General features: G+C 36.8%; 1 protein-coding gene across 1 annotated transcript in view; it reads left to right on the top strand.

Moving 5' to 3' along the window:
• SPATA5 (spermatogenesis associated 5) overlaps positions 1–19413 on the top strand; it is a 336855-nt gene that overhangs the window by 249025 nt on the left and 68417 nt on the right. The gene's annotated exons all lie outside the window — the stretch shown is intronic.

Raw genomic sequence — 19413 nt, 5'->3', positions numbered from 1 at the left:
TTGCAGCTATTGTTTATCATTGTCACCATCATCATCATCATCCTGGAACGGCCTCTCCATTGCTTCTTAACCACAGCTTGGGGATATTATAATAGGGGGATTAGGATTTGGTTCTCTGAAATACGGAGATAGAGCCATACCTATATGCTGCCTATTACTTAGGAGTGAGATCTCTAAAGATGCATACGCACACCATAGGGTGAGGGAAGAAAATACTACAAACTTGTATTCATGATTGTTTTATGTAGCATTTTATTTCTTTCTTTATTTGTTTGTTTGTTTATTTTTGAGAGAGAGAGCAAGCACACAAGTGGGAGAATATGGGGCCCGGGAGGGGCAGAGGGAGAGGGAGAGAATCCTAAGCAGACTCCACATTGACCATAAGCCCAAGGAAGGGCTCAATCTCACAACCCTGACATGACAACCTGAGCCAAAATCAACAGTCAGATGCTTAACCAATCTGGGCAACTCAGATGCCTCTGTAATATTCTTTTTAAAAAATGTGTTACCACAGTTTGCTTATCCATTCACCTGTGAATGGAAATATGGGTTGTTGAGATGTTTATAATCATAAGTAAAGCTGCTGTGAACAGTCAAAAAAAAAATGTATGTATGTGTGAGATAATATACATAATATATTACTACAGGCACATATATATGCTTTTTGAATAAATATAGAACTGTTGGGGTAAGTGCTCAAGTTAATTTTAATAATATAAATGAGTGATTACAGATGTTTGGAGAAAGCAGTCCTTAGGAGACAGTGTCTTCCAAAGGTAATGTTAACCTGATGTAACTTTCAAACTCAGTTGTCTACTGTACTAGATACAGATGAACACTTACTAAAGAGGCAAGTTAGACTTCTTTTTATAACTCCAGAGTGTTTGGAAAGACCATAGCCAGTGAATTCTTTGCTAAAGATAGGGTAAACATGGTGTGGAATCCAGGTTATTCTGGGTGTGTCAACTACTTGATGTGACTGAATAATGAAATGTCTGAGCAATGTCAGGTCACTACTTACATTTGGACTTGGCCATGTAAGAAAATGCTGCTGTTTTCAGTGACCAGGAACCATAAAAACATACTCCCACAGGATAATCAAATTCCTTTTTTGCTTGTATTTAATAGCAATAAAACTGAGACTTTTCTGGCACATTAAAAAATTTTTATTTTAAATATTGTTACCTTTACTGAAATGGAAAAATTATTATTAGTTTCTTTACCTACTTTGTTTAGAAAATACCAGAAATAAAGGAAATCCAAAGATTTCTTTCTTAAATGGGTTTGTTTTAAACCAGGACACCAACATTTGGAAATAACTCACAACAGACTGTTTTCCTCACCATTAGAAGTTCTCATAATGAGCTGATATGACCCAGATCTTGGGGCATAGAAACTTAGGGTAAATTACTGCTTTTATTCTCCTTTGGAGAGTGGCTTCTTTGGGGAATCTGATATACTCGTCTGAAAAAATTTGCAGGCAAAATTTGGCCTACAATTTCAAAGGTTTACAGGCAGTCCTTTCCCTAAGCCTATCCAAGAACCCTTAGATAAGTGAAATCCTCTGGACAATGAAAAGGATTTAGCTACATTTGTGTTCCAACCTAGGAGCCACTGTGTAATCACTACAGTATGTGACCAGCTTTCTGGAAACCCTTCATTATCCAGGTTTGATTTCAGGAAGTCATTGACACAGTTCTTAGTTATGCTTGTTTTTATACTTGAAATAGTGTTCAAATTATGGTATATGCATTATATGCTTATTATGTGATGTCTGCTTATTGTATGTTGATTATCTGAGTTTTTTAGAAGGCCATATCAGATGTAATCTGAATCTTCCAAAAGCAGTATTATCTGAATTTGGTCAGGGTATTAGAGACTGACAAATCTCATAGAGAGCTTCTCTTACCAAGCTTATGAGATCGGCAAGGCAGGTAGAGAAAAAGCCCCATTTTACAGATGAGAACCTGAGGCTTAAGAGTAATAGAATGACTTGATTCATTACTGGGGACATGAGCCTGTTCAGATCTACCCGTGAGGCTTTTTCAAAGCAACCTCTATAAGCCATTGCTCTCAAAATGGGGTCTAAAGACTCCCTGCCTCAGAGTCAGCAGGCACACTTAATCAATACGCAGAGTTCTGCTCTCTCTTTCCAGAAGTTGTAAGTCCAAATGGAGTGTAAATACTCACGGGACTCTCCTGGATTAACAGATAAATCAGATGATTCCTGTGCACGCTGAGGTTTGAGAAATCCTGAGCAGTACTTTGAATGCACATTAGAATACTTGAGCTTTGGGAAAATAATTTCCCTGGACTTGGGCCAATTGAATTAAAATCTCTGGAGAAAGAACCTCAAGAAAACCTACTTTTCAGAAGTTCTCCAGGTGATCATGACGCCCACTAAGGATTAAGAATCACTACTGTAGGGGCCTCAGTGGCTTAATGGGTTAAGCGTCTGCCTTCAGCTCAGGTCATGATCCTTGGATCCTGGGACTGAGCCCCACATCGGGGTCCCTGCTCACTAGGGAGCCTGCTTCTCCCTCTCCCTCTGCCTGCCACGTCCCCTGCTTGTGTGCTCTCTTGCTCTCTCAAATAAATAATTAAAATCTTTAAAAGAAAGGAGGGATGGACGGAAGGAGGAACAAAAGAAGGAAGGGAGGGATGAAGGATCGATCACTACTGAAAGGATTTGGAAACTTGTTCTGTAAAGACCGAGAGAGTAAATATGTTAGGCTTTGCAACCTACATTGGTTATATCAGTTTATATCAGTTATCAGTTGCAAGTACTCAGATTTGCTGTCCTAGAGTGAGAACAGCCATAGATAATCCTTAAATGACTGAACATGACTGGATTCCAATGCAATTTTGTTTATAATAACAGGAGATGGGATAGATTTGGCCCATGGAGTGTAGTTTACCAAACTATATGGTCCCGTCCCACATGTCTCACAGAGCCAGAATTACGCTGTGGTCTCTAGCTCAGATGCTTCTGGTTACTGCATGTGAGTGCTGAAAACTACTGTATTAAAATTCAATTAGTAAGGAATAGAGCCAGAATTTTGAATTCTGAAAGAGTTAAAAATTAAATAAAAAGAAAAGCCTATAATATGTATTATCAAAGACAAGATAAAAAGAAAATGTATGGTAGACAAGGAAGAAGAAAATGCAGTGAATAGCCAAACCGGATGTAGTACTGATGGTCACAGAGCTCAGAAGTGGGCCAGCACCAGCCAGATAAGTTTTATTCCCCTCAAAAAGGGGGGCAAAGAAAAAGGGTAAAACATCCCTGCATTCTTAGGTGTTGGGATTGATAAGAAATACCTTCCCAGGGGCGTGTGGGTGGCTCAATTGAGCATCTGGCTCTTGGTTTCTGCTCAGGTCAGAATCTCATGGATCATGAGATCGAGCCCACATGGGGCTCCACCTCAGCAGGGAGTCTGCTCAAGAGTGTCTCCCTCTACCCCTCCACCCACATACAGATGCACTCGCTCTTTCTCAACTGAATAAATCTTTAAAAGAAAAGAAAGAACTTCCTATACTTGGGTATTTTATACCCTAAAAATTGGAATGTTGGCAGGAGGGGAAAAAAATGATCAGTCCATTTGGTGAGGGAGGCAGGGAAACAGTGGTGTTCAGTTTAGTGACTGTAGAAAAATCGTGAACCCTACAAGTGTGGGCAAGGAGGCAGTCTGTCCAGCTCTGTAGTGGTATTCAGCAGTCAGTCCCATCGGTCCTGTGGTGTCCCTTCAAGTCACTCTGTGTAACCTGTCTGCTACCTCTCTATCCTTAACAGTTTCCTTTAGCACCAAATAATGTTTAATTATAAGAGAAGTGGAAAACTGAATCAACAAGAAAAGTTTCACTTATATTTAACATATCATCATTGTACATAGTATACGTGAGAATTCTATTTTAAGTTTTTAAAAATGATTTTTATATAGTTAACTAAAAAAATCCAACTATCCAGAAAATTCATATTCTCAGCAATGTATTTTTGGTACCACCTGCTATCTTACGTATTTCTTGTCTGCATGTGTCTGCATCTGGTAGCTAGGTGTCTGCAGGTAGGTCACTTTACATTTTTTTTTAAGATTTTATTTATTTATTTGACAGATGGAGATCACAAGTAGGCAGAGAGAGAGGAGGAAACAGGCTCCCCGCTGAGCAGAGAGCCTGATGCGAGGCTTGATCCCAGGACCCTGAGATCATGACCTGAGCTGAAGGCAGCGGCTTAACCCACTGAGCCACCCAGGCGCCCCCAGATCACTTTACGTTTTGATGAACTGATTTTTTTTTTTAAAGAATTTATTTATTTATTTGACAGACAGAGATCACAAGTAGGCAGAGAGGCAGGCAGAGAGAGAGGAGGAGGCAGGCTCCCCGCCAGGCAGAGAGCCCCATGTGGGGCTCGATCCCAGGACCCTGGGATCATGACCTGAGCCGAAGGCAGAGGCTCTAACCCACTGAGCCACCCAGGCGCCCCGAACTGATTTTTTTTTTAATTTGGAAAAATATTATGTCCCTTGAATATCTTATGGTCCAATGGAGACATTAGAATATGTAAACAAATCTTGTAGTGTAATATGTGCAACCGACTGGCAAATGGTGTTTAGAAGTAATATAAAGAAGTAAATATTCTTTTGTGTGTGCGGAAGTGATTTGAAGAAAGAACTAGAATTTTCCTGGAGTACATGGCATAGGGGTGGGTAGGACTCTTCAGACAGAGAGATCAGCACATACAGAGGTACAGAGGTATGTGGGGATGTGCTATTTTTAGGGAACTTTAAGGAGTTTGGTATTAGCAGAAAGTAAAAGGCAGAGAGGGGCCAAGTAATGGGAAATAATACTAGAGAAAGCAGCAGGGGGCAGATGATTTTTCCCCATCCCCACCACCCCTCACCGTTCACCCCTGTTTAGAGACTATAGGTTTGTTGACATTTAAATACCATAAAAATCAATGTATATGTGTAAGGAAGTCTACTCCCCATCCTTCTATCCTGTGGAGAACTTTTAAAAGATGGAATTTTATAGAGATCTTCTAAAGATTAACTGCATTGTTTTCAGTTTTCCTCTATAGTTTATCAAAAAGCAAATACACTTTTTATAAGAGGAAAAATTAAGATTAGTTCTAGTTAAATACTGTTTGGGGCCTTTTGAATAGAAATGGATGAAAAACATTCTAATAAAAGAACTTGTGAGTGTGTGTTTATGTATTGATGTTGTTCTCTTTTCTTTACTCTTTTGTATTCATCAAGGACTGCCAGGTACCGCGGTTCATTCTGTACCCCTGCTGTCAAAGGCATCAAGTCTTTTCTTGCGTGGCACTGTGGGTCTTTACAAAACTGAGCAAGCCCAACATTAGACAGGCAGCCTACATACCAATTGACTTATTTGTTTTCATACAAACACATGCTTGGGTGTTGTCATACAGAAATCCTTTTTAAAAGAGTTATTTTCCCAAGAACAAAGAACGTTGTAACCCTAGTGCCTAATCCTGTGCCTGGCACATAAGTAGATACTCGGCATACATTTGTGGAATTGAACTGCTCTGTGAAGTCTCAAACTGAGCGCTAAAAACTCCTGCAACTCTAGGAGTAACTGGATATTGTAAGTAGCTGTAATAATGAATTGAAATGTTGTCTTAAAAAGGCATTTCCAGCAGTTGAAAAACTGCTTAGAAGATCCAGATTTAATTGGGCAAGTATTGTTCTCTTTGCAGAATACAAATACAAATACAAATCTATCAAAAATAAATGCCTGCTTTATCTTCCTTTGCAAAATGGAGAGGCATTGTCAAAGGGGGAAATGTCTAATAATAAGTTGAAGACTTCGGGCAGTTTTACTTCAAAGATATCTCTTAAATCGTCCTTTACAGGTTCACTGCCTGTGTTATTATTCATGTTCTAATTTAAGACCTCAAGATTGTATTAGCTTCCTAACTGGAAGTTACACTTCATTCCTGTGCCACCTCCACACTGCTGCCAGAATTGTTTACTTCCTTAAACAAAAATTGAGCCTGTCCTTCACTTGATTAAAGACCTTCCATGGCTTCCTATGGGCTGTAAGATAAAGACCACAGTTCTTGACATCACCCACTGTATATATATAATCATACCCCTGGAGTTGTTTTTTGTTTGTTTTTACTTCACCTACTTTCATATCCCCACATTTTCAAGAATCCTCTGCCAGTTCTTCTTAAGCTTTTTTTGTGACCTGTCACGTGTGGAATAATAACCAGATAAAGTCACTGTCTGACTCCCTAGAGTCTCTGGCTTCTCTGGGCTTCTGGCCCACCTGAAAGCTGCAGGAAGTAGAATCTTACTGTAATCTGTTCCCTGTGTAGCAATTGGGAAGGTCTGGCTCACCTTGTGACCTCACTAAAACTTTTTCCTTCTCAGGAATGGTGTTTACATTGCTGTACCTTTATTATTTGTGCGGAGTATTTTCTTGGCCTTTTCCTACCATGTAATCATTTAATTTTAAGCTTAGACATTACCTACTGCACCAATAGCGATTTTGTGTTTTTAAAAATACAAATAAAAAGTCTCACTTCTTTTTGTAAACCATTTCTTTCTCCCATAGATTACATTCCCCATGGTATCAAATATACCATCTCAAAGGGGTTACTTATGTAAATGATGATGAGCACAGTATAAATATATATATCATTACTAACTCAGTTATACTGTAAAATTAAAAGATGTCAAGTTATTTCTTATAAAAAGATTTACTAAGCTAAAAGCTATAAAAGAAGAATTCTAAAAATTGGTTTCCTTGGATCAACAGAGCCTATTGCTTATTTTAACTGTCATTGATCTTGATCTCTAACATATTCCTCTCAGCTATTTCTGTCTTTCTAAAAATGTTTTATAGGGGCGCCTGGGTGGCTCAGTCAGTTAAGCATTTGCCTTCGGCTCAGGTCATGATCCCAGGGTCCTGGGATGGAGTCCCATGACGGGCTCCCAGCCCCACAAAGAGTCTGCTGCTCCCTCTGCCCCTCCCCCTGCTTATTCTCTCTCTCTCTCTTCTTTCCCTATCAAAAATAAATAAATCTTTTTAAAAAACAAAAATAAAATAAAAATTAAAATATATACCAATTAGGTAAATGTTGCTGATTTTATCTCATTAAATGATTGGCTTTTAGTATCACAGCATTTGTCAAGTTCCAATTTAATTCTCATCCTTAAATTTTTAGTTAATGTGGCAATTGTTCATGTATTTTGTCATCTTTTGTGCTACTATCTTAGCCTGTTGATTAAAACTTATACTTAACTCTGTATGTTGACTGTTTTCTGCTTTTAATATGTTAATATCTGAAAAGTAACGGCCAAGTATTACGCTTCTTTGTATTGTAAATAGTGCTTTGCACAAAAAAGTTTATCAATCAATGTTTTTTAGTTACTTTCAAAATATGTGGATAGTTTAAGATTTTCTTTCTTTTCTTATTATTTATTTATTTGATACAGAGAGAGAGAGACAGCGAGAGAGGGAATACAAGCAGGGTAGTGGGAGAGAGAGAAGCAGGCTTCCCGCTGAAGAGGGAGCCCGATGAGGGGTTCAATCCCAGGACCCTGGGATCATGACCTGAGCCAAATGAGCAGATGCTCAATGCTGAGCCAACCAGGTGCCCCAAGATTTTCTTTTTCAAATTTTATATAAAATCCATTTCGGTTTCCTGATACCTGTTCAGCAACTATTTCCCCAACTTAAGTATACTTTTTATGTTTTTTTTCCTCGTTGTCTCCAAGTTTAATTACCAAATAATATAATGAAGAGTGTTTCTTACAAGGGGTTGAATGGGTTTTGCAAAATATTGCTTATTTTACTAGTCTCTAAAGCTATTCTTCCTTCAGTCTAATTAAACTTTTGGATTACTGAATTACATAAAAGATATTATGAAATCGTATTCCCTAAAACACTGAGAACTTCAAGCCTTAAAAGATAGTAGCTAAAGTGAGATAAACCAGACAGAGAAAGACAAATACTATATGGTATCACTTACAGTGTGATCTTAACACACACACACACACACACACACACACACACATGATTTCTAGAAACCAAAAGTAGAATGGTTTTTGCCAAGAGGCCATGGAGAAATGGGGACAATTTGGTCAAAGAGTACACTTTCAATTATAAGATGAGTAAGTTCTGAGGATTTGATGCTCCGCATAGTGAGTATAGTTAAAAATAAGATGTTGTGTACTTGAAATTTACTGAGAGTAGATCTTAAGTGTTCTCACTATATACAAAATTGAGTTCACTTTGTTGGATATATTGATGGATATGTTAATTACTTTGATCTTGGTAATGTTTCATAATGTATGTGTATATCAAATCATGTACACTAAAATATATGCAATTATAGTTGTCAATTATTCCTCAATAAAGTTGGAAATAAAAATTTTTAAAGATAGCAGCTAAAGTCAAAGATAAAAAAATTTTCTAGAAGTCAACTACGTCCATCTCTAGACTGAGTAATGTGGGCCAACACATAGAAAGATTTAATAAATATAGGCATGTTCTAGGGTCTCCTCTCTTTTAGTGATTCCTTTTTCAGGTTTCTGTTGAAGAGAGCAAGCACATTGCTGTAAGTTCTCCTGACTCTATTACGAAAAGGCTGTGAATTGAGCATTTCAGGGGTTGTGATAAAAGCAGGGAGAGGAAAAAGGAAGTAGACTTGTTAAATAGCAATCCTTTTTAACACTGAGATTTGGAAATTTACAACAAGAATCTGTGTTTTGGATGCCTAGATGGCACGGTCAGTTAAGTGTCGGACTCTTGGTTTCAGCTTAGGTTGTGATCTCAGGGTCCTGAGATCGAGCCCCCCATTAGGCTCTGTGCTCAACACAGAGTCTGCTTAAGACTCTTTCTGCCCCTCCCCCACAAAAATAAATAAATAAATCTTTAAAAAAGAATCTGTGTTTTAAGCCTACCTTTCTAACATTCTAATCTCATAGTTTTAGAACATTTATTCTTTCATTCATTCAAAGAACATTAATGTCTACCATGTGCTAGGATCCAAAGATAACAAGCATTTCCTATGTTTAAGGAGCTTGGTCTACTCCTAGGATAATTATACAGGAACAGTAATAATGATAATAGCATCCTAACTGAAGCATCCATGCCGTGTACCAAGCACTGTGCTGAGCAGTTTATATGGGTTATATTATTCAATTCATAGAGCCATCCTCTGAGTAGAGACTAGGACTGTTAAGGATTTTGAAGTACCAACAGGTTTTAAATGATCTGTCCAAACACACAGCTAATAAATGGAGGAGCTAGAATTTTTAACCCAGTTAGGCCGAATTTTTTTATCCTCACTTAGCATGTATGCCAAATTATAAGTTATATGTAGCTGGTAGAGTCATAGAAGGTAAAAAGGAGAAGACTTTTAAGCTGAGACTTGAACAAGAAGTAGAACTTGTCAGACAAGGAGATAAAATATTCTGAGCAGAGAGAGAAATATGTGTGAGGACAAGGAGGCAGAGAGCAGTAGCATGGTGATTTTGGCTAACTGTGAGTGCTCAGGTGTGCTTAAGGAGCTGCAGATAAGGTAGGAGAGTTACATCAAAATTATAGAGGCCTGAAAGCCTATGAATTTGACTCTTTCCCTTGAGGTGCCATTAGATGGTTATAAAATAGGTTACTGTATTTGCAGTATAAGAATGATCACTTTTGGGACACCTGGGTGGCTCAGTCCATTAAACGTCTGCCTTCGGCTCAGGGAATGATCCCAGGGTTCTGGGATCGAGCCCCGCGCCCACTGGGCTCTCTGCTCAGCAGGGAGCCTGCTTCTCCCTCTCCTTCTGCCTGCCTCTCTCTCTCTCTGTCAAATAAATACTCTTTTTTAAAAAATGATCACTTTTGCAGTGATGTAGATCGGGGAGGAAGAAGGAAAGAATTAGACTACATGCAGAAAAAACAACTAGCAAGACAGTTATGATATTCTAGACAAGAGATTGTGTTGTCTTGACTCATTGAGTGCCTTGTGTGTGCTGTTGCCGAGTCTAAGTGTTGAATAAAAGAATATGACCCCTGCCATTATATACAGCCTACAGCCTGTTGGGAAAGACAGACAGTAAACGAACACATAAATATGTAATAAAGAAGATGGAGGAGAGATGACCATTTCAGGAAGGAATTAAGAAGTAGCATTAACCATGCCTACTGCCTATCCATCAAATTTAGAAGAGAGGGAGACGCCTAGAATAAGTTCAGGGTTTCTTTTAAATAAATCAGAGCTGTTACCAAGGGTCCACCTCTCTTCCCAGTTTCCAGATCTGTTTTCTCCATGCATCATGATACACTATGTTTTTATTAGAGTAAAATGTAAAGACTCAGTGCCGCTTGTCTTTCCTAGAGGAAGGCACTCCCTACCGTCACATACACACCCTGTTCATCATTCAAAATAAGTGGGAGCCATGGCACCTGATTTTTCAAAGTGTCTGTTTTAATACCTTAGTCTGAACAACTTAAACTTTTAAATTTAAACTTAAACTTAAATTTCTGTACTACCTAAATTAGATTTAAACATTTGATAGAATATGAAATTACAAGTGTCAAATTGCAGAATTTTATTTAAAAAAGCAGCCCTATAACTGTGGTAATAGAGTTGAATCATTAAGAATCCTTAATATGAAATACCAGAAATGCTTTTAAGTCCTTTTTGGAAAGGTCAGAAAAGAAAAGATAATGGTATTAATTTAATTAATTGATATAATCAACTAAAATAACAACACATTTTCAGTAATCACCATGTAACATAAACTGTGGACATTTCCTTTGGAAAGATACTATAATGGAGTCCTAGAATCAGGGTTGGAAGTCCCATGTAATAGGTCATGTAATAATTTGTAGTTCTGGGTGCACCAGAAGATTTCAGGTGAACTTTATGGAATTATTTAACAGAATTGTGTAGGGATATTTCTTCATCTGTATATTTTGAGGAGAATTCTTGTCAGATGTACACAGCCCTCTCTGAGTAAAGAACCACCTTCTCATACATGAAGAAACCAGGGCTGAGGTGTAGGGACTTGCCAGGGTCTTGAATAAGTTCTCTTGAAAAGGCGGTTTGCCCTATGATATTTTTAAGTAGAGTTTTAAGGTAGCAGCCACAGTATCTATGACCTTGAGGATAGAAGGGCTCAAAGTAGTATTAGGAAGGCTTGGCTTATTTTTTTCATTAAGAGTTGTCATATGTTGATTTTAAAATAACAGAACATGCATCATTCAGAATACATTCTTCCACCCTAATATCCCAGAACAGTATTTTTAAAGAAATTCTAGGAAGGGTGTTAACTCATTCAGGTTTCTGCAGGAAGGAAAGCTCTTTCCTACTATTTTTTAAGCTAACTTTCACTGACAAGATCAGACCAGAAAAAGACCAGCTGGCTGTTGGCCCAGACGTTATAATCATTGAAGTGTACTCAACCTGCACTGCCCAGGGACAGTTAAAACTTGTGTGTAGTGGGGGGAGGAGGGTGCACCTAGATACATGCTGAGTGTTGTTCCAATGACTTAGATGACGTGTGTGCTCTATATCCTTTGCTGTGTTGTTGATCTATGGGAAAGGAAATTTTAAAATAGCCTAGAATATGAGTTTTCCAATAAGAGTGAAAAGGATAACTTCAACTTTAAAAAATAACCAAACCAATCCCATCTTGTTTCCCAAGAATAAATGAAACAAGATGGGATTGGTTTGGTTATTTTTTAAAGTTGAAGTTATCCTTTTCACTCTTATTGGAAAACTCATATTCTAGGCTATTTTAAAATTTCCTTTCCCATAGATCAACAACACAGCAAAGGATATAGAGCACACACGTCATCTAAGTCATTGGAACAACACTCAGCATGTATCTAGGTGCACCATGACTCTTAATCTCACAAAACAAACTGGGGGTTCCTGGGGGGAGGTGGGATTGGGAGAGGGGGAGCGGGCTATGGACATTGGGGAGGGGAGGCAAACCATAAGAGACTATGGACTCTGAAAAACAACCTGAGGGTTTTGAAGGGTCAGGGGTGGGAGGTTGGGGCAACCTGAGGGTTTTGAAGGGTCAAGGGTGGGAGGTTGGGGGAACAGGTGGTGGGTAATGGGGAGGGCACGTTTTGCATGGAGCACTGGGTGTTGTGCAAAAAGAATGAATACTGTTACGCTGAAAAAATAAATAAAATGGAAAAAAAAAAAATAACCAAACCATTTACAGCTATTCCCCCAGCACCAAAAACAGGGCCTGGCCCAAAGTAGATACATAATAATTTTTTTGATGCAAGAATTATTTAAATTTCTTTTGCTATGTATATCATATTTCAGAACAAGAATTTTTTTCATTTGTCCATCTATACTGTGTATCATTATACTGATAGGATAGTAAAGTAAAAAGAGGACTGATTCAGTATTCAGCCTACTTTCTGCCTTTTATTGTATGTTCTTGGGCTTCATTCCCTGTTTCTTAAAAGGTATATGACAATAACTACTTCACAGGATTTGGAGAAATATTAAGTAAAATACAATATGTGAAAAGTGGTTTATAGATTCTTAAGGGCTATATAAACAATGTTATTTGCCTTAACTAATACTTTTTTAATAATTTGAAAACATATATTTACTGGAATCATTCTAGTTTACTGAATCCTATATATGTTGTAGGTAGGGGAGAAGTGATTCCCCATAATTGAAATGCAGGTTGAAAACTTAAGTACATTTCAAGGAAGCTGATCATGCATCATTTTTACCTAATGTACTAATGTTGGGTGCAGATAATTAAATAATTAAAACAGTCTGTTTTTGTTTTTTTAAAGATTTTGTTTATTTATTTGACACCCAGAGATCACAAATAGGGAGAGAGGCAGGAAGAGAGAGGTGGGGAAGCAGGCTCCCCACTGAGCGGAGAGCCCGATGCGGGGCTCGATCCCAGGACCCTGATATCGACCTGAGCCAAAGGCAGAGGCTTAACCCACTGAGCCACCCAGGTGCCCCAAAACAGTCCTTTTTTTTTTTTTTTTTAAGATTTTATTTATTTGACAGACAAAGAGGCATGCAGAGAGAGGGGGGAATGCAGGCTCCCCACTGAGCAGAGAGCCTGATGGGGGGCTTGATCCCAGGACCCTGAGATCATGACCTGAGCCAAAGACGAGGCTTAACCCACTGAGCCACCCGGGCACCCCAAAACAGTCATTTTTAAACAAAGGAATTTACCTTTACTGTGTCTTTGTTAATTGACTTTTTGCTTGCCAATTTATACATAACTTAAGAATTAATAGTTATCTGGTAGACATTCACCATATTGTAGATATTGAGACATATGCAGAAAGTACACACCAGCATTTCCAAAGTGAAAATAGAATATTAGCTTTTGAGATGTTTGATTAGAATTTGGGATAATATTTGTATATATTACTGTAGACTTCTCTTGGAAATTTTTATTAGTATGGGTTCCAAAAATTTTTGCATATAGAAGCCAGGCTGTTTAATTTTGCTTCTACCCATTGTTTCCCAAATGTTATTTAAGAAGAAAAGTCTTTTCTGTATTACATCTGTTAACATTTACTGGAATGTTTTATGAAGCACTGGTATGAGATATAATGGAATTGATCCCATGAACTTTAACAATCTTTTTAGAACTCTAAACATAAGCATGATAAAGTAAATTTTTAAAAGAGAGAGAATGAGTTGACTATAGGATTGAAATGCTTGTGATACCTGCCAATCTATCCTCATGGCCAAATCATAAAAATTGATCTGTTATTAAGTACGTATGCCTTCTCTTATTGACCACTTTTTTTTTTTTTTTTATTGACCACTTCTCTGTGACTTTTTTCAAACTGCTTAGTTGAAGGAGGTAATCTTTCCAGGTAGAGATCATCTGAGAACATCTCCAATGCCATTGAATTTACTGATTGATTGAGAAATACCGAGACTCTAACAAATACAAGTTATTGCTTTTTAAATCAACTATATAATTTACTTGCTATAATAAACTGCATCAATTTAAAGTGTACAATTAATGTAGACATATGTAAACCAGGGGGTGCCTGGGTGGCTCAGTGGGTTAAGCCTCTGCCTTCCACTCAGGTCATGATCTTAGGGTCCTGGGATCGAGCCCCACATTGGGCTGTCTGCTCAGCAAGGAGCCTGCTTCCCCCTCTCTCTCTGCCTGCCTCTCTGCCTACCTGTGATTTCTCTCTCTGTGTGTCAAATAAATAAATAAAATCTTAAAAAAAAAAAATATATATATATATATATGTAAACCTGTTTCACGACCTTTGCAATCAAGGTAGAGAATATTTCAGTCAACCCCAAAACATTACTTCTGCTCCCTTGGTAATCCATCTTTTCTTCTGCCCTGGGTTCCAAGCTACCACTTGTCTGCTTTTTGTAATTATAGATTAGATTGGCTTTTTCTCATATTTTAGATAAATGGAATTATGTAATATGTATTCTTTCATATCTAATTTCTTTAACTCAATAAAATGATTTGAGATCTCATGCATGTTGTTCAGTGTATCAATAGTTCATTCGTTTTATTGCCAGTTAGTGTTCGCTTATATCTATATACATACTTTGTTTATCCGTGCATGAATTGATGGACATTTGGGTTGTTTACAGTTTAGGGCTATTGTGAATAAAACTGCTATGAACATTCATGTGCAAGTCTGGATATATGTTTTTGTTCCTCTTGAGTAAATACCTAAGAGTTGAGTAGCTAGTTTGTTACAGTGGAAAATGTTTAACCTTTTAAGAAACTGACAGTTTTCCAAAGTGGTGGTTTTATCTTATATTCCCATTAACACTGTATGAGTTCTTACTGCTCTGTATTCTTTTTCAATCTTTAGTATTGTCAGTGTCTTTAATTTTAGTCATTTTTATAAGAATGTAATGATGTCATCACATTGTGATTTAAATTTGCTTTGATCTGATAACTAGTGATGTTGAGCATCTTTTCATTTACTTATTTCCCAACCATACGGTTGGGAGTTTCCTTTATGAAATTCTGTTCAGATTTTTCGCCCAATTTCTCTTGGTTGTGTTCTTATTATTTTGTTTTTAAGGTTTCTTTGTATATTTTGGATCCAAAATTTTTTTGTCAATTATGCCTATTGACATTTTATCCCAGTGTGTAGCTTGCCTTTTTATTTTCTTAAAGGTATCTTTTGAAGAGAAAAAAATTTAATTTTTTAAAGACCAGTTAATTTTTTATACTTCTAGAAGTTTGTAGTTTTAGCTCATACATTGAGTTTTATGATCCATGTCAGGTTAATTTTTGAAATGTCAAGTAAGGATCAGTGTTCATTTTTTTTTCTGAGTCTTTTTTAAAATTTTTTATTTATTTCTTATTTTTTTATAAACATATAATGTATTTTTTATCCCCAGGGGTACAGGTCTGTGAATCACCAGGTTTACACACTTCACCGCACTCACCATAGCAGGGACGCCTGGGTGGCATAGTTGGTTAAGCATGCAACTCTTGATTTCAGCTGAGGTTATGATCTCAGGGTCATGAGACTGAGCTCCCAGGTGGGCTCCATATTCAGTGCAGAGTCTCCTTAAGACTCTCTCTCCCTTTCTCTCTGTCCCTCCCCTCTTTATTTGCTCTCACACTCCCTAAAATAAAATAATAAGGTACTCCTGGGTGGTTCAGTTGCTTAGGCATCTGCCTTTGGCTCAGGTCATGATCCAGGGTACTGGGGTTGAGTCCTGGAAGGGGCTCCTTGCTCAGGGGAGAGCCTGCTTTTCCCTCTGCTTGCTGCTCCCCCTGCTTGTGTGTTCTCTCTTTCTCAGACAAATAAGTAAAATCTTTAAAAATAAATCAGTTAAATAATAAATCTTTTTTATAAATAAGTAAGAGTGTCTAGTTGTTACAGCATTATTTTTGTAATGCTTTCCTTTCCTAGTTGGATGCTGTAAAAATAAAAACCATTATGGACTCCCTTATCTGTTCTGTTGATCTATATTTATATCCTCTGGACCTTATCACATTGTCTTGATTTTTTTAACATTACAAGTTTAACTCGGGTAGTGTAAGTCCTTCAACTTTTTTCTGTTTTGACTTGCTTTCACTATTCTCATTTACATTTCCATATAAATTTTATAATGTTTGTCAGGTTTTATTCAAAAGCTCTTATGAAATTTTTATTGGACTTGCCCTGAGTCTACAGATAAATTTGAAAAGAATGAATATCTTAATATTGAATCTTCTACTTCATGAACATGGTATATCTCTCTTTATGTAGGTCTTTAATTTTTTTCAGTAATGTTCTAGTTTCCAGTAAAGTGTTCGCTAATTTTATTTCTGTCTTTTACATTTTGTGTTTTTTATATATTCTCAAGTGGATTTTTAAAACTTCGTTTTCTATTTACTGTTTATATATAAAATACAATTTTTATAATAAACTTGTATTCTGTAATCTTACTAGTACGTTCCTTAGTATTTCTACATAAACAATCATGGCATCTGCAAATGAGGATAGTTTTACCTTTTCCTCTTCCAATTTCTATATTTCATTTCCCCTGCCAGTTTTTGTCTTTTGTCTTTTGCCTTTTGCCTTTGCATAAAGACTTGTACCTTAAAAAGTGTTCCCTTTTCTTTATTCTGAAATGGTTGTACAATCTTACTGCTATTTCTTCTTTGGTAGAATTCAGAACTGAAACCATTTAGGCCTAGAGTTTTTTGGTGTAAAACTCATAAAAATTAAATTTTTTATTAATTCATTTCCATTTAAAAATATAAATATAGGGTCATTTTTATTTTGTTTTTTCATTTTGTGTCCATTTTGGTAACTGGATTTTTAAAGAAACTTATTTTTTTCAAAGTTGTTGCATTTATTGTCATAAAGTTGTTCACAGTATTCTCTTACTATTCTTGTTGCTATCTGTAGGATCTGTATTAATAACTTCTCTTCCATTTCTGATATTGGTGATTTCTTCACTCTTATCCTTGTTCAATCTAGTTAAGATTTAATCAGTTTTTAAAAATCTTTCCAGATTTTGGTTCAGGTCACAATCTCATCGATCATGAGAACAAGCCCAATGTTGGGCTCTGTGCTGAGTGTGGAATCTGCTTGGAGATTCTCTCTGCCTCTCCCCACATGCATACTCTCTCTCTCTAAAATAAATAAATAAATCTTAAAAAAAATCTTTCCAGAAAACTACCCTTGACTTTCAATTTTCTCTATTGTTTGTTAACTATTTAATTGATTCCTGCTCTCATCCTTATTATTCCTTCCTTGTACTTACTCTTGAACCTTAGGTCATTAATTTTGGACTTCACTCCTACTATTTAAAGTTATAAATTTGGGGTGCCTGGGTGGCTCAGTGGGTTAAAGTGGGTCTCTGCTCAGCAGGGAGCCTGATTTCCCCTCTCTCTGCCTGCCTCTCTGCCTACCTGTGATCTCTGTCTGTCCAATAAATAAATAAAATCTTTTTTAAAAAATAAAGTTATAAATTTGTCTCTAGTACTGCTTTTAAGTATATTCTACAAATCTTGATATGTTGGATTTGCATTATCATTCAACTGAAAACACTTTCTAATTTCCTCGTGATTTCTTCTTTGACCTGTGGTTTATTTAGACGGGTATTGTTTAATTTTCAGGTGCTTGAGGTTTTCTTCTATGTCTTATTGTTTACTCATTTCTAATTTATTCTCTTATAGTCAAAGCACTACTTTGTATGATTTCAGTCCTTTTGAATTTGTTGAGTTTTGTTTAATGACTCATCATATGAGCTGTTTTAGTGATTATACCAAGTGTACTTGAAAAAAATATGTATTCTGCAATTGTTGGGTATAGTGGTCCATAAATAACTATCAGTTCAGTCCCAGTGATTGATAGTCTTGTTCAAATCCTCAGTCCTTCCTATCTTTACTGATTTGCTTTCTAGTTGTTCTGTAATTGCTAAGAGTTAAAATCTCCTATTGTGATTGTGGAATTATCTTTTTATCTCTTTAATCCTGTCAATTTTTACTTTATATTATTTTGAGGCTCCATTATTAGGAACATATATCAAGAACTATAAAGATTCTGAGACTTTACCCTATTTGAAAGCTAAGAAGTTAGCCTGTCACAATTTCATGGGGACATGGCTAATGACATGAGATTCTTGGGTCAGAGACAGAGGACAGAGAATAAACACAGTTTATTACTCACAGGATATCGTGATGTGTGTGTGTGTGTGTGTGTGTGTGTGTGTGTGTGTGCGCACGCACGCACACGAGCTGATTCTCTAAGATCTTATTTCCACTATGCAACCATATGAGGTTTTAATGTTTGTATTTTCTATAGTATTTTACATGTGGTCTCAGCTGCATTTTCAGGGTTTTGGTTTTTTGTTTTTTTAATTAGAAGGTGTTCATGTTATAGTTCCTGTCTTTCTTATTTTCTGTATTTATGTCTATCAAACCTTTTTTCTGGGTATTTCATTCAAAAGTGCACATATAGAAATATGCTGTGTTTCACTAATTATAAGTGAGTGTCTCTTAAATCTTCAAGAAATGCCATTTTTTATTATGTCAGCAACAAGAGTAATTTTTTGGAGGTGGAAAGCATGTACAGTTTTGTAGTGTTTCATTTCCAGTACTCTTCATTTCTTCCTGAAGATTCAATTTTCCTCTTATGTCATTTCCTTTAAACCTGAAGAACGTCATTTAGCATTTTCTGTAGTGCCATTCTGATCAAAACAAATTTTCTTGGTTTCTTTTATCTGAAAATGACTTCATTTTTTCTTCATCATTAAAGAATATTTTCACTGGTACTAGAATTCTGGAATGACATTTTTATTCTTTCAGCACGTTGATGATGATGTTCTGCTGGTTTCTGCCCTTCGATGTTTTGATTGAGAATCATTGGTGATTCAAATTGTTGTTCTCTGTATTCAGTCTGGCAGCTTTCAAGATTTTGTCTTTGGTTTTCAACAGTTTGCTATGATGTGTCTGGGTGTGGTTTTCTTTTCTTTTTCTTTTCTTTTCTTTTTTTTTAAAGATTTTACTTACTTATTTGACAGAGATCACAAGTAAGCAGAGAGGCAGGCAGTGGGAGAGGTGGGGAGCAGGCTCTCTGCTGAGCAGAGAGCCCAATGCAGGGCTCGATCTTAGGACCTGAGATCTTGACCTGAGCTGAAGGCAGAGACCCAACCCACTCAGCCACCCAGGTGCCCCTGGGTGTGGTTTTCCTTATATTTATTTTATTTTAAATTCACTGAGCTTCTTGACTGTGTAAATTTGTTTACCAATTTGGAGAAATTCTGGCTTATTCTTCTTCAAATATTTTTCCTACCCCATCTTCTCCTACCTTTTCTTCTGGGAATATAGTTACACAAATTAGGCCTTTGATATCATTCCATGAGTGATCTTTTAATGTAAATCTTACCAATTCACCTTCTACTTAAAATCTCTCAATGACGTCTCTTTACAACTAAAA

Source organism: Meles meles, chromosome 2 (genome assembly GCF_922984935.1).
Source record: "Meles meles chromosome 2, mMelMel3.1 paternal haplotype, whole genome shotgun sequence".
NCBI lineage: Eukaryota > Metazoa > Chordata > Mammalia > Carnivora > Mustelidae > Meles > Meles meles.
This window is presented reverse-complemented; position numbering and strand designations above follow the sequence as displayed.